Genomic DNA, 14,218 nt, shown 5'->3' on the forward strand with positions numbered 1-14,218 from the left:
GTCCCATTGAATTTAGGTTCCACAAAAAAATGTTCCAAAAGTGGTCTCACTATACAAAGTTAATATAAATTGCTTTAACTTGTGGATAAAGGGGATGTTCTGAGCTACCTTGAAAATAGACATTTTGCACAGAATGTTCCTTTAACTCACAAGAAGCAAGGGGTTCTGCTCCCGTGATTTCTGTTCAGCCCCTTGTCCTGATAGCTCTGGTGAGATTAGTAGATGAGTGTTTGAAGCTTCCTGTTTTCTGGCAGCTTTGAACTCCTAAAAGCCAGGAACCTCAGGGGCTGGATTCGCACAAACGTGCCAAATCTCCTAACGCTCAGAAATTATTGGAGTAAAAAGTCATTCTGTGCCATTTTTGCTGTTCCATAAGTGGAAAATCATGCAGGACTTGCAGACCATGCAAAGTAAAAAAAATGTGTTGAATTGTCAGCGGTTGTCTGGGTGATGCCTTTTGAGATCAGAAAGGGGGAAAGATTTTTATAACAATTATTTTTTGATACAACGCGTTTTGATATGTCTTTCTGATGCTGAAAAGGAGATTATGACATTTGCACCAGAATAGCACAATGCATTACTGTACGTACTTACATGTGAAGCAAGCAATGAAATGACACTTGTCTTTCTGTCTTTTGTACCTGTTAAACGAAAGAAACAATTGCCAGAAAGAACTGTTTTTCAACCCAAATAAACAATGTCATTTGAAGTTGTGCCAGCAGCCTTGTGATTTGCACAGATTTCTTCTCTTAATTTTTAAATAGACATGTTTTCAGTGAACTTCTATGTTCGTCAGGGCGAGGGGATGTCAATTCTGGAGACAGTCTTGCAACTGTTCTCATCCAGTGTCAGGATCGATCACCCGCGGGTCAGCGATCACATGAGTTAGAGACGCAGAGCAAAGCATTCCATTGTCAACTATTTCATCTGCTGCATTTGCCTGCGCTTTCACAGTCACTACACATTCACAATCATATAATAATCCTTGCATTTACATTTGATACAGCGCCTTATCAGGTTTTCGAGACGTCTCAAAGCGTTTCACAGGATATACTGTAAAGTGAATTGACTGTATATTTTGTGGGCGAAACACAGCAGCTGATTGCGCACAGCAACGTCCCCACAAACAGTCGTGGATTGAAGAGACGATTTATTATTATTTTTAAGGAATTATTTATTATCTCCGGAAAAGCGATCCACCAATCGACTAACAACCGGGTTCTTACTTACTGCTCGGTAAACAGAGGCGTGTGTGTGGAGTAAGGAAACTTGCCCAACATTTCGTCGTGCCCGGGAATCAAACCCAGGTCCTCTCGCTTGCAAAGTGAGTGCTCTAACCACTGAGCTACAGGACTCCACAAAGATGCTGTAAGATGAAATGAAATAAAATGCCTGAAATGACAGCAACACCAAACCACACAATGGAATGGAAATGGCAGCGACAGGCACCCCCCCCCCTCCCCACCCCAAGGGTTGCTAATGGGTCACTATAAATATAAATATCTCCCGCGATGTCTGCAGTACTAGACTTTGTGATTCCAGGTTATTACATTTCAAAAGTGTAATAGTAACAAAAATGATGTGCCCTCAATCTGACTCCTCTCACACTCCCTGTGCAATAGAAATATAAAATCTATAAAATAAATGCTTTTGTATTTTGCTGCAGAACCATTACTGCAATCATTAAAGAGTTAAAGCTATCTCCAGTTGGACAAGGCTTAGATACAGGCAAATAATAATAATCCTGGCAAATAATTCCAGTGGTGATTAATTTGTTTGTTGTCTGGAGTAAATACCTCCACCAGAATCTAAACTCTCACGAGTTGCACAGTTTATAATTATTCTGTAATTGCCTGGAAATAATCACCTGCAAAATGAGGACTGGAATGATTTAAAAATGTGATGACTGTACCTTTTCTCATCTTAGTTGCAAATAATAACCATCTTTAATTTTTTCTTACTTATCTTGGATTCCCTCTTCCGACCTGGGAAATCAAAAAATAAGAACAATTAATTGCACTGTGAGATGTTTGTGCTTTCAAACATGTTCACGTTCATGTTAATGGGGTCTAATTTGTGGTTCTTCCTAAACCGGATTTATTGTGCTCATTGCAACAGTCAGATACACTCTTGTCTCTGAGTCGGAAAGTTGCGGGTTCAAGCCTCATGTCGGGATTATGAACTCGCATGGTTTGAGGCTGATGGTCCAATTCAGTACTCGGGATCTGCTGCATCGTTGGAGTTGCGATTCTTTGGATTTGAGATGTTAAACCGAGGTCCTGTTTGCCTACTCACATGGACGTTAAAGATCCGGGTGGCGCTAATTCAAAGAGAAGCGAGTTTCCCCTGGAGTCTTGGCCATCAAATCCCAAGATAAATTTGTCTTATTGGTGATTCCAAGTCCTGACACGGGCCTTGAACCCTCAACCTTTTGACTCAGAGGCGAGAGCTCTACCACTGCACGAGGCTAAATTCGAAATGCCAGTAAATTAGACTCCGATATGATTCTGTTTCGAAGAAGAAGCTTAGGGTTATGTGGATCATTGATTATTTGCGATAGATCAATGCTTACATGTAATGGTGTAGCAGTGAATACCCGTATATTTATTCAGCGCAGATCTGTCTCATGTTGCAGGTAGACTGGGAAATACACTCGCAGCTCATTTCTCTAAATCAGGTGTCTCCCCCCAAGGCAGCTCTGTTTGATTGTCAACTCACACCACTTTTGGGGGTGGGGGGCAGTGACCTAAGAATTTCAGTGAGCCTGTGCGCGGACGCTTCAAGGATGAACAACACAACACAATTCACTTTTATACGACATCGCGAGGACGTCTCCAAGGGCTTAACGCCACTGGCTGGGCACCTGAGATGGGGGGTTGAGTCGAAGGGGGTGGGAAAAGATGACTGAACGTGCGGTCAATGAGGTATGTCTTGAGATTCGGACACAAACGAGGAGAGGGAGGTAGGGAGCGAGTTGGGGGTACACCAGGGTGGAATTGCAGAGAGGGGGGTGGGGGGGGTGGGGGGTGCAGGATGGCTGTAAGATCACCCAAAGGTGGGAGAGAGCAGGGCAGGGGAAGAGATAACAAGCCAGTGTTCGCTGAGCGGCAGTGTTATAATACAATAAAGAGTGTATTAACTGTTGCTACAAAACGCGTGGATTTGATATAAATTGATATTGCTGGGTCAGTCTCATTCAGGGAGACCACAAGCGCCTCTGTCTGAGAAACACGGAGCCAGAGATTTAGGTTAAGATACATTACAGCACTTTATAATGGAGAGAAAGAAAGAAAGCTTTGCTGGTTGGTATCTGCTGCATACGAAAATCGATCAGGGAATGTTCTGTTGGAAAGAAATGTTATTGTTCATCTAACCCATGAGTGTTCAGTACTGACACTGGGGGATTAGGCTACCAGCGTCAGCAGATTTACTGACAATGCAAGGATAGATCCGTAGGCATTAACCTGGAACGCTTGATGGGAAATATAGGTAGAGCTTTACTTTGCTCCTAACTAATACAGGGTGACCAAAAAGTCGTGAGGCCGCTGATTTTAATAATAATTACTGAGAATTATCATCATTTCTCTGGCAAAGGCTTTTTAGACATTGTGATGGTGTCACAACCTTTTAGTCACCCCGAGCAACTACTGACCTGAGCGTCGGAAATCTATAATCAACAGCGGCATCTCGGATCTCGGAGCGCTTAACAATAGCGGAGTCCAATGCCGAGCCAGGGGGAAGGGGGAGGGGGAAGGTGACCGTAGGCACGGTCGAAGAGGAAGGTCTTCAAGCGCGACTGGAAAATGGGGAGTGGCGGGGGGTGTTGGGCAAGGCGAAGGGATTGAGGGGCAGAGTTCGACATGAATTAAATCGATCTTTTTAAATGCATTTTAAGTTATGGTCTCCCTCTCTGGCCTTTCTTCGTGTGAGCTCTGAGTAGTTGAATATGTGTTGTCTCTCCCGATGATCACTTTGGATATTCTGTGTCTTCATGTTATTATCAGTCGAGCTGCAGATTTGCACACAGGGGGCTGAGTAAACTTGCTCAACGTGCTGAGAAATCTCATGTTGCACACGCTACAAGGCCCTGATTACATTTCCACAATTAGGATGTAATATCTGGCCATCAGTAACGACTTCCTGCGCAAGAGAGGAGTCATTCCATTCTCGATAATGATCAGCAAAGTCAGGTCAGATACTTTGCTCAGGAAGATACATTTTTCTGCAGAATATCTAGAGGATCAAAGTGAAGCTGATAACTAATAGCTGTGGCCTGAAGCAGCAAATGCCACCCAGACTTAGATTCATCTGCATCAGAGATCAATGTGGGGACTGGGGTGGTCTATATTCAGCTACGTTTTTGGAACCCTCTTCCTCTATCCCTCCGCCTTGCCCCTTCCTTCCCCATCTTCAGGTCACGCCTGAAGACCTTCCTCTTTGACCGTGTCTACTCGTATATTTATATTTATATATTTGCTGCAAACACGTTTCAAATCTACCCCAGGACCAACTGGGCTCAAGATACAGCTTACAGTATTTATGTTTTGTGAAGCAAACGTGATTATTTCACAAAATGTTCTGAGGCTGCTTCATGTAAATTGATGTTCCCACATAATTGAGAAAGCGCTCACTTCATTACAAAGCTTCACTTGACAATGCTCGAACGATGACAGTTAAGGTGCAGAATAGGCTTTAAAACACAGGGGAATGATCGAGTTTGCATTCAGCCGTTACAAATGCATAAAGTACTCAGAGAGAGAGAGGGAGAGAGAGCGAGAGAAAGAGAGGGAAAGAAATGACAAGACCCCAGGTCAATGTTCCCAATGAATACAACTAAGAGCCTGTAAATAAGGAACTCATCTGATGTCAGGTGTCAGCCTGGCCCATTTGGCAGCACTTTCACCTCTGATTCAGAAGGTTGTGGGTTCAAGCTCCGTATTGGAACTTTGAACTCATTTAGTTGAGGCTGACACACCAGTGCAGTGCTGGAGATGTGCTGCATTGTTGGAGATACCTCCTTTAGATGAGACGTTAAACTGAGATCCCGTCTGTCTGCCTGTTCAGGTGGACGGCAATTATCCCACGGCACTATTCGAAAAGAGAAGGGAGTTCCTCTCTTCCGATGTTGTGGCCGACAATCCCCCAAATAAAATTGGTGGCTCGTTTCGTGGCTGTTTGCGAGACGTTGCCGTGTGCTGTGGCTCCCTACAAAAATATTTGCTCCGCTTTCAGGTAAATCCAGTGCTTGTTGTGCTTTTTCAGGCATCCTCCCAATTTGAAAGGTGCAAAATCGCACGTGAGGAGTATTATTATTAATAAGAAGGAGAAAAGAAAGCAGTTAGAATTGTGAATCTCAACTGGACTTCAGTCCTGACCAAAACACATGATATGTTTAGATTTTGTGCAACTTATTCACTGCATTCACACAATATACCAGAGAAGAACATAAACGACCCACGCAACAACAAATCCACCTGCGTACACAGTGTTGAAAGAGTTAAGTTCTTCTTTTACGCTGACGCTGTTCTCTCAATGCTCCTGTTTGAAAAACGGCCAACTCAAAACTCCTGTAAGGAGGATTTCATCCACACTTCTCCATTCTGACAATGCACCTTCCTGGAGACACTATAATAATCCTTGCATTTGATATAGCGCCTTATCACGTCTTTGAGATGTCTCAAAGCGCTTCGCGGAATAAATTGACTGTATATTTTGTGGGCGAAACGCGGCAGGCAATTGCGCACAGCAGCGTCCCCACAACCAGTCGTGGATTGAGTAACCAAATTATTATTATTATTATTATTATTATCCTATATGTGAACGACAACAGGGAAACACAACAATGTACCACGAGGTTCGACTAGAATTTTCTTATTTAATGGTAAGAGCACCGTAAGAGTCGCATTAAAACTCCAGGATGAGAGGCCAGTTGTGACACTGGTGACTTTTTGTGTGTCAGACTCAGAGATCAGCTACTCTGCCCTTTCTATTCTTCCCCTGAATTGAGAAAGTGAATCTGTTTCAGCTCTAATGGAACACCTTAAATTACAGAGTTTCTGTCCTGATATTACTTTGCCCATTTCACGCAGCACAGACCTGCACGTACCCATCAGAAACTGCTGAAAATATGTCTAATCATACACGTAGCGAATGTGATTGCCTGTTCCCCGGTAATGGGTCAGACTATGTTCTCTCTTGCGAAAGACTGAAAATTCCACCCCTGTAATATAGTGTTTTCCCCGATGCCTTTTCCATCTCCGGTCTAATGATCTCCTTGTCAATTTGATGTCAATTTCATAATCGTAAAATCCACCGTTATCTCTGTTTACACTCGTTTCTCTGACTGTAGGGCTCTCAGCAGTTCAATAATAGTGAAATCACTTGGGGGAAGAAACATTAAAAAGTCAAGAAATCACTGATTCGTACCGCGATCAATGCCCTTTGTTTAGATATTTCAATAAAAGGTATAAAATCTGCCAGGACAAAGATGCAATGATAACACCTTCCTTCTTCAACTTGGTTTCTAGATAAGGGTATTCTAGGCTCTTATCTAGATAATGGTTAAAAAAAGTTAGCCTCTTTCACCTCCATTATCCTTCTTGAGAAGCGTTTTCAATCAGGTTACAAATTCGATAGATAAGCCTAACCTGGCTGAAAATCATCTCAGTCGGAACTTCAATTTGTTCTGATTTCCTACTTGCAGAAATCTGCTGAATTGCAACTAGAATTTAAATAACCCTGTATTGCATAATTTGGATGTTTCCAAACAACAACTGAAATGTAGGTAGTCAATTAGGATCACCCTAAAATAATGACTTTCTGGAAAACTGTGGCTATTTATTGCTGACTATGGCAACCTAACTTAAAACTGGTAGCATTCTCACTTCTGAGTCAAAGGATTATAGGTTCAAACCCCATGGTGGGACTTTGAACTCACATAGTGTCGGCTGACAATCCAATACAATGATGAAGTTTATCTGAAGTCCTGGCTACCTGTTCAATTGGCTGTTAAAGAACTATTCAAAATGGGAAGGGAATTTCTCTCTCCCAGTGTCCTGGCCATCAATCCTCCAAATAAAGTTGGGCGTTGATTTCTGTTTGTGGGACCTTGCTGTGTAGAAATTAGCTCCTGCTTTCATCATACAAAACACACAGTATTTTACTGTGAAACACAGTATATCCAGTGAAGGGCTGTGAGACATTCTTCCGACATGAAAGGCACTGTATCGAATGTGAAGATTAATAGTTTTTCCTCCAAGATTCCAAGCATTCTCTCCAGATCGGCTCTTGCCGATAAATGGCTCATAGCGGCCATTAATTTTGCACCCAACGAGTTGGCTGAAGGCAGGTTTCAACTGATAAGTGTGTTGCTTCAGATATTCATCTTCCCCTTGGCAGATAAACACGTCAAGAGCGCAGGCCACTCCACTAGAAGCTTTGGAGTTTCCAGGGCCACTCAACCAAAATACACAAGCTCACCCAACAGGTGCAAATCTATGACCTTTTCTTGCGTGTCAATTATTCAATCTTTCTGATCACCCAACTTACTTGTGACTTGAATAGCAATACATTCTTTTTCACCATTATGGCTTCCCTCTGTTCTCTCAAACTCTCTCTGGTTTCAACCTCCATTGAAACATGTCTGTTTTTAATGTCGCCATTAATCACAGAACGTAAAAGAAGCACAGGATGATAGCCTGCGAAAGGTAACATTCGGTGACACAGATATTTATCGTTATCATGGTGGCATTTTATTCAAAAGTATTCATTAAACTGAGTTGGTGAAAGGGTTACTGCTTCCTGGGTCATAGAGAATAGAACTCTCAATGTTCAACCATCTGAGGAAAGTAGAGTTGTGCCCTTTGGCAAGTAAGAGATGTGCGTCTAAGGGAGTTCTTTAGTTAGATTGTGTTAAATATTTCATACCCAAGGACAAGGCTGTTCGGCCGAGCTGCCTAAGTACCTCTGTCTCACTGTACATTTCAGTCACATTATAAATGAATGGAGCAAATCCTGTCAATCCTGCTTATTGTCAAACTGCTGCTCCGGCTAAGAAAACTGATTATGTCTATTCCGAATATGTCCACGCTGTTCAGTTGCCTCTGTATATAATGATTAAAAGGCACAGAAGCCCACTTTGGTGGTTTGTATCAGCCACTGCCTCAGTCCCACACTAAATACTAATACAAAGTCTTTACATTTGTTATAGCTCCTTTCATATTAAGCACTTCACGGGATTGACTGTAAAGTGTAGTGACTGTCCAATTGTAGGCAAACGTGGCAGCCAATTTGAGCACAGCAATGTCCGACAATCAGCCCTGAAGTGAATGACCAGTATATTCAATGTATGTCGGATTCTTGCAATTGGCTGCCACATTTTGCCCTCAAAATATACAGCCAATTTACTTTACAGTATATTCTGTGAAGCCCTTTGAGACGTCTCAAAGACATGATGAGGTGCTGTATCAAATGCAAGGAATATTATTATATTATTCAAATGGCACAGGATTCAAATGGGACTTTGGAGACCCATAGAATTCTAGAGAACCGATCCCTTCAACAATATTTTATCTGTTCGTCTTCACTTGTTTAAAGAAAATTAGTCATTCTTTTTGAAATACTTACAAAGGGGGATGGATTCTCAGTTCTGAGTTGTTGCACAGTTCATCTTGTTGACACCTTTGGGACAAAGTAGCTGGTTTTCCTGACAATGTCAAATGTACTGTTCCCAGGCTATGTACAACATTGCGTGAATGATCCCAACTGATCGAAAATAAATAGCAGTAAAACCATCAGAAACGATGACGCACTTAGCTATTATCCTGCCTGGCTCATCATCTCAGCAATCCACTGTTTCACTGTCTGAAAGTGACAGATGTACAATCAGTAAACTGTCTAAATCTATGGCTTCCCAAACAGACTAGCCCAGGCCAGATTTGGCTTTCAGTAGCTTCCAGAAATATATAGTTGTTTCACTGATTGTCCAGCACCTTGGCTCATCCTCCCGACGTGAAAGGTTCTATGCAAATGTAATGTTGTTGTTGTTGTTGTTTCTGCAAAATGATTAACCATAATGACATTCCAAGAGTATGACAGTGAGGTGCCATTTTTTGAGGGAAACAAGTCTTCTCAGCTGACAAGGCACTGTCCATCTCAATTAAGACCCTTCATATGGATGCTCATTATATATAGAATGGTAAGACTCCTGAGATCCACGTTTTCCTAGAGCACAAATATTGGCAGAATGATTGACCAAAAATGAGAAGGAAATGATACTCAGAGCTATGTTACATCACTGGGTTAGCTTGGATGGTAGTGAATCCAATGGATTAACTCTGTTTGCAAGCCAACAATTCAATCTATGTTTGTTCCTACTTTCGATGACTCGGGCTAGATTGCTGGAAACTGGGCCCTAAACTATCTTCAGGGAAAGCGCAATGTGTTTTTGTCGTGGGCTGAACAGGAGAATCGATTCTCCAGAGGTGAATGCAGCAATTTATAAACTGGTTATAAAGCTTGTGATGCCATCCAATTTCTACTTCCCATTTACTGTTTCAGTGTTGATCATGAGAACACTTCCTCACTCTTAACAAACTGATTAAAATCCAAAGTAAAACACCATCTTTGACAAGCCTTGATTGCTAAGCAAAGGCCTGTGCTCATTTGTGGTGTACAATGCTGTACCTTAATTGGTCACTTCAGTCCACGACAGTTTGTGGGATGCAATTGGCTGCCGTGTTTCGGCCACAAAAATACACAGTCTCTACCCTTTCCAGTATATTCAGGTGAAGCGTTTTGAGACGTCTCGAAAACGTGCTAAGGCGCTACATCAAATGCAAGGATTATTATTATATTATTTCATTTATTATAACTCTTGTTGCGACCCATTGCTTTATCAAGTAGACAAACACGCGTAAGAATATAAGAATTTGCTGACGAAAGTAGACCAAGGTTCACTGAGTTCGCCTTCCACCGTCACAGCAGTCACTTGACATGTCGTGTCCCGAACTATATACGGTATCCCCAGATATTATTTTCTAGCAGAAATCTATCTCATTTGCTCTTGAAACAAACATACCTCAGGAACTATGAGGCTTGGAGGTTTATCGATTACACCCAGAAGATAAATTCTCCAGGTCTTACTGAGATTTGTTGTTATTTCTATAGAGATTGCAGATATCCCCAGAACTCACTGATTTGCATTGTGATTGCAAGTTTGGGTGCAGAGCAATTAATTACACAGCAGAAATTGCCAATGGCTATTTGTGCGACATGGCTGTTCAGATCTGAACACATGACATAATAGATGTTTCCACCAAAGAAACAATTTAATCCTGCTAGCTACCGCCCACATAATTGGGCAAGATGTAATCATTATTATCGGAATCAAAAGCATATTTGCTGTTTTCGTGCATATCCCTTTGCAGCGAGCTCCTCGCTATTGTGCGGCGACCTGAGAAATCAGCTGGCCCGGCAACTCTCAAATGACCCCATACATCACAATAAGGGCACTCGCTAAACCGACATAATTCCTACAAATTGTGACTCATTTTTTCTTTGCCGTTTTGTGCTTCAAAGGTACTTTTTAGAATTGCCACTTTCCCCATCTCAGTACATTTCTATGATTGCATGTTAGTCTCCCCCAACACCCCACCCACACACACACACCACACACACACACACACATATACTGTGCTTGCTTTCAAAACAAACCAATTTTGCTACAGCATAAGGGGCTGTACGGGCCACAGAGGCAACGTAGAGAGAGAGCAACGAGAATAAGCCCCAGTGTTAGAGGAACGACCAATGCTTAAACGAGCCAGGGCTCTTTAGTCTTGAAAGGAGACATCTCAAAGGGGACTTTATAGAAGTATCCACGATTGTAAATGGGATTGAGGAAGTAAACCCTGAACAAGACCTTAGGATGTTTTGTTTTTTTGGTCGGCCGGGTGTCTGACACTTGCGGAAACCCAACACCGCGCTTAAGAGTCTCCAAACCAAGCTGAGAATTCCATACATCCCACCTACACATAGAAATCCCAAGGAGATAGATTGTTGGATTGGAATGTTCTCTCTCTCTCTCTCCCTGGAGGGGTGCATCCTACTTACCTAATTCCGCAAAATATCAGGCGTAGGTTGGCAAGAGCCAAGGCTTGGGGTAACTGCTGGAGTCTAACCAGCTAAAACCTGGTTAACTTGCCAGTGATATCACTGTAAATCAATAAGGGGGACTTTATAGAAGTAAACACAATTGTAAGCGGAATGGAAAGAGTAAACCCTGAATGATACTCTAAGAGGGACCGGGGCAGGTTTCAGTTTGCAATCAGGACTTTGAACTAACTCATTATGTCGGTGAACACTTCATCCCAATTCTGGGGGAGCGCTGCTTTGTCAGAGATAACGTCCTTCAAATGAAGTATTAAACTGAGGTCCCATTTGCCTGTTCGGGTGGATGTTGAAGACCCTACAGCATGATTCAAAAAGGGAAGGGAGTTTCTCCAGAGGTCCCTGGTCAACAATCCTCTAGATAACATTGCTCATTTGCTTCATGGCTATTTGTGGGACATCGCTGTGTGCAAATTGCTTGCATTGTTTGCCTATAAATTCACAGTAAGTACACTTCACAGTAAATTCCTGTGAAGCATTTTGAAACGTTTTGATGATGTGATAAGGTGGTATATAAATGCAAGGATTATTATTATTGGTTGAATAACTAAAGCTGGATATTTGGCATATATAAAGGACTATTGTAATATTTTAGTTTGGGAACTTATCCTTTCCAAACTAATCTGATTTGCATTTTTAAATTGAATCTATTTTTTAAGTTGTATCTAATATAATAACAGAATCAAACAGTAAATACAATCACATGTGCAGATAAGGAGATATTTGTTTTCTGATTATCCCAATTTAAATGTGTAAATCATATTTAATTATCTTAATCCATCATTATGCCTTGCTGCACAGAACAATTACTCTGCCCTCTTGCCCTTTACATTTCACAAAGCTACTTAGAAGTTATATGTGAAATGAAAAATTCTGTTTTGTAATTAATATAATTTGAATATGGAAATTTAATACATTTGACCCCTTTTGGCATAATAATCTTGCCATTTGAGTGTCAGAACAAAAAATCTGATTGTTTGCAAAGTGATAATTAAAAAGATGAGATGGCTTAAATAAATACAAAGCTACTCGCCTTTCCTGTCATGTAATAATAATAATAATAATCCTTACATTTCCAGTGCCTTAGGACGTCCTCCCACATGAAAGGCTCTATACAAATGTAATTTTGTTGTTGTAGCGCCTTATTATGTCTTCCAGACATCTGAAAATGCTTCAGAGAATATACTGTAAAGTGAATTGATTGTAAATTCACTTTAATCCTGCAAAAGGATTATTATTATTTTATTATTAAAAACGAAGGCTAGTTAATATTTTTTTTGCCTTTATTTTAGCATTATTTATGAATCCTGCATATTTCGTAACAAGAAGTTTTGGATTTGTGAAAGAATTCTGTTTTCTGGTGAACAATTAATTTCCATAAGCAAATGAGGTCCAATTAGCATACTGGAATAATTTGTCATCATTAATCATAATCAATACTCAGTTTCATGGAGACAAGACTTATGTTTTTTGAGTTCATGGGGAAGTGCATGGCAAATTAATCAATGTTTTATACATAATAAAAAATAGGTCAGAATACCATTATGTTATTGATATTCTCTAAATCAGCATAATGATACAAATGGAAGAAGCATTTTTTTTCAAGTTTTGTGTTAATTTGCAAAGATTTATAGTAAACCTGGTGCTGTTGGGCACTTCCTATCATCCTACACTGCTGTGCGATTTCGCCCACAAAATATACGGTCAATTCACTTTACAGTCTATCCTTTGAGATGTCTCGAAGCTGTGATAAGGCGCTATATCAAAATGCATGGATTATTACTATTACGCTATAGCATTGCTGTTGTCCAGTAAATAGGAAAGTGAGCTATTACAGCCAACTGTCAAGGGACTTTCTGTCTTCCAAGAATGTTATTAATTATAATGATAACAGCCATCATAATATTTCTGTCTGCTCAGATGCAAGTGTCAGCTCCATAAAATATATTTTTTTACCGGATTATAGTTAAAGGGAGCAGAGAAATGAATCTCTAGGAGAATATTAGTGCTCGATGGTTGCGTTAAAGGTAAGTCTTGCTTGACAAATCTAATAGATTGATGAAGTCCTGTAGCTCAGTGGTTTAGAGCACTTGTCTCGCAAGTGAGAGGACCTGGGTTTGATTCCAGGGCAGGGCGAAATATTAGGCAAGTTTCCTACTTCCCTTGCTTCTTTTTACCTAGCAGTAAGTAGGAACCGAGTTGTTAGTCGAATGACGGTTGGCTTTTCCGGGAGTAATAAACCCTTTTTAAAACAAAAATGTATATACTATTTTTACTATTCTTCACTTTTGGAGCATCGATACTTTTAGTATCTGTAATTTGTCTTCTATCGGGTTTAGTTTTAATTTTTTTTCCCCTTAGCTGCTGTTAACCCAGCTCTGTGAAGCACCATCCTTGATGCAGCAGCTGGATTTGCAGTGTTTCTGAATCAGAGTGGCATAACAGAGCGTTCAGATACTTTGCAATTACGCTGATCATTTTGCCTGTAGCTCTTGTTATGTAAATTAAAGAGTTGCATTGATTCTGCAGCACTCACAGCCTGCTTCCGACTGAACGGAGCACTTGTGACTCTTTTAAAGCTCCTTGGAATGACATTTCTGCCTGAATATTGTCCATCAAGTGTTTTATTATTCAGTCTGCCCTGTAAATGAATTCGCATTTTTGTAGCACAAGGTGGAACAAATTCATTCGCTAACAGAATCCTTTGTTTCAAACGTGTGCGGTTTTCTCACATAATACCTCTGGGAAAGTCAGTGTTGATGAAACGGGAGATGGGAATGGTGTGAAGGAGTTAGCATGGTGATGGCAGTTAATCTCGTATACTCTTCTTGCAGTTCAGGTACTGCTCGTGGTCAACGCAGGGTTAAGTCCGCTTTGCTCTGTCTAACATTGTTGCGTAACCCTAATCTCAGGCATATTGTCCGGGAATCGAACCCTATTCCTCTTGGTTGTGAGACGAGTTAAAGGACTCCGTGAGATGTTACATGATAGGAGTTGCGTCAGGTCTCGGATATTCAAACTCGATTGTAAATTCGTGAGAGTGAAATTGGAA

General features: G+C 41.0%; 1 protein-coding gene across 1 annotated transcript in view; it reads left to right on the top strand.

The window, feature by feature from the left end:
• Nucleotides 1–14,218, top strand: part of LOC103183751 (BTB/POZ domain-containing protein KCTD16) — an 82,787-nt gene that overhangs the window by 43,621 nt on the left and 24,948 nt on the right.

This window comes from Callorhinchus milii, unplaced genomic scaffold, assembly GCF_018977255.1.
Source record: "Callorhinchus milii isolate IMCB2004 unplaced genomic scaffold, IMCB_Cmil_1.0 Scaffold13, whole genome shotgun sequence".
Lineage (NCBI taxonomy): Eukaryota > Metazoa > Chordata > Chondrichthyes > Chimaeriformes > Callorhinchidae > Callorhinchus > Callorhinchus milii.